Genomic DNA, 2500 nt, shown 5'->3' with positions numbered 1-2500 from the left:
TTCATCTCTCTGACTATCCCACTTCTTCTTTGCCAACCTTTTCCTCTGTATACTTTGCTCTACTTCCTCCTTCCACCACCACCACCACCACCACCACCGCCAAGTCTCCTTGTCTTCCTTCCTCTGTCCCGATGACACACCAAGTACCTTCCTAGCTGTCTTCCTCGCTATTTCTGCAGCGCTTGCCCAGCCATCTGGCAACTCTTCACTACCACTCAGTGCCTGTGTTAACTCCTGCCTGAACTCCACACAACAGTCTTCCTTCTTCAACTTCCACCATTTGATCTTCGGCTGTGTCTTCACTCGCTTCCTCATGTTGGTCTCCAAAGTCATCTTACAGACCACCATCCGATGCTGCCTAGCTACGTTCTCCCCTGTCACCACCTTGCAGTATGCAATCCCTTTTACATCGCGCCTTCTACACAAGATATAGTCCACCTGTGTGCACTTTCCTCCACTCGTATACGTCGTCACCCTGTGCTCCTCCCTCTTCTTGAAATATGTATTCACCTCAGCCATTTCCATCCTTTTCGCAAAATCGAACACCATCTGTCCTTCCACATTTCTCTCCTCGATTCCATACCTTACCATCAACTCCTCACCACCTCTGTTCCCTTCAGCAACGTGTCCATCGAAGTCCGCTCCAATCACCACTCCCTCCTCCTTGGGTACCCTTTCCACCACGTCGTCCAACTCAACTCCAGAATTCTTCTTTTTCGTCCATCTTACACCCGACTTGCGGGGCATATGCGCTGATAACCGTCAGCAATACACCTTCGATTTCCAGCTTCATAATCCTCACTCTGTCTGACACTGTGTTCACCTCCAGCACGCTCTTGACATACTCTTCCTTCAGAATGACCCCTACCCCATTTCTCCTCCCATTCGCACCATGGTAGAAGAGTTTGAACCCACCTGCGATACTCCTGGCCTTACTCCCCTTCCACCTTGTCTCTTGTCACCTTTCTTCTTTCCATCACGTCAGCCAGCTCTCTCCCTTTACTAGCCATAGTGCCAACATTCGAAGTTCCGACTGACTCTCACCTCCACACGGCTACCCTTCCTCCTCTCTAGCTGCCTCTGGACATGCCTTCCCCCTCTCCTTTTCCTTCGCCCAACAGTAGCCTAGTTTCCACCGGCACTCCGCTGGTTAACAGTACCGATGGCGGTCGTCGGTAACCCGGGCCTCGACCGATCCGGTATGGAAATCTTATTTATGATCCGCATATTTGATTTGGCAAAGATTTGACGCCGGATGCCCTTCCTGACGTAACCCTCCCCATTTGTCCGGGCTTGGGACCTGCACTAAGAATGCACTGGCTTGTGCATCCTCAGTGGCTGGGTTGCACGCTTTTCTATGTTTGCCCCTCACTTTTGTGGCGTGAACGATCAATTCTAGTAATACAGGTGTGTTTATGTTAGGTATCACAGACACACGCACACGCACAATATATGTCCAAAAGTATTGACATAACTGACCATTACACCCACAGGAGCTTTTCTGACATCTCATTCTGAATCCATAGAAACCCATATTCCACGAAGCTCCCGGCGCACAGTTTTTGTGCCGATGTTAATGCCAGGAGAAGTTTGGATCTCTGCAGTTATTGAGTGAACAGAGCGTTGGCGACTTGAGTTGCTGTTGTTCCTAAAGGCTTGCACTTTTCAATAATATGATGATATATGAAGCATAGAGAGTAAACGGGATAGATACCTTTTGAACAGCACCCTGTAGTACAGCACTTTGAAGGTACATATGTCGTCACTTGCTGTAGTGGTTTTTACTGATGGGCGTGGCCAGGTTTTCAGAAGCCTCTCAGTTGTCAATGTGAGAGCCAGGGGACGCGTCTGCCGTACGTTTAGGGTTAGGGTTAGGTGATTTCTCTGGTAGGGCTGCTTACACCACACCCCGGACTGGATTTGTTGCGTGTTTGTGTCCTGATCGATGGGCCAACTTAACACGCCTTCGGAGGGTGTCCGCCGGCCGGCTTTGCCGGCGTTCGGGCGGTCGGTTCCTCCGGTCTGGCGGATCGATGTCCTTTATTTAATGTTCTTAGTGGCGAGCAGAGTGCGGAGTGGGAGGGGCTCTACCGCGTAGTCGTCCTCTCCGTTGCACAGCTCGACAGCGTGCTCGGCGGTGCTCAGCCGGACCGTCTATCCCAGTTGCTCTTCCACGGCTCCCCTCGCGAGGCTTGCCGCCCCCCCCCCCCTCCCCCTCCGACATCTGTATGGGGAGGGGTGGAACAGCTCCGTGTTTACCTCGCGGGGCTTCCCGGAAGACATTTTCTCAAAGTCCTCGTGTGACCGGTCTACTTTTTCATTGCGTTGTGTAGGAAAGACAGGACAATTTGTCTCCTTCATGGGATCTGTATTCTGTCGCATATAAACAGAGCAGGTTTCTGGAAGCTTCAGGGGACGTCAATACAGGTTTTTTTTTTTTGTTTTTTTTTACAAAAACACAAAACATAGCAGTCGCGTATAAACAGGACAGATTTCTGGA

Source organism: Lampris incognitus, unplaced genomic scaffold (assembly GCF_029633865.1).
Source record: "Lampris incognitus isolate fLamInc1 unplaced genomic scaffold, fLamInc1.hap2 scaffold_208, whole genome shotgun sequence".
In the NCBI taxonomy this organism is placed as follows: Eukaryota; Metazoa; Chordata; class Actinopteri; order Lampriformes; family Lampridae; genus Lampris; species Lampris incognitus.
This window is presented reverse-complemented; position numbering follows the sequence as displayed.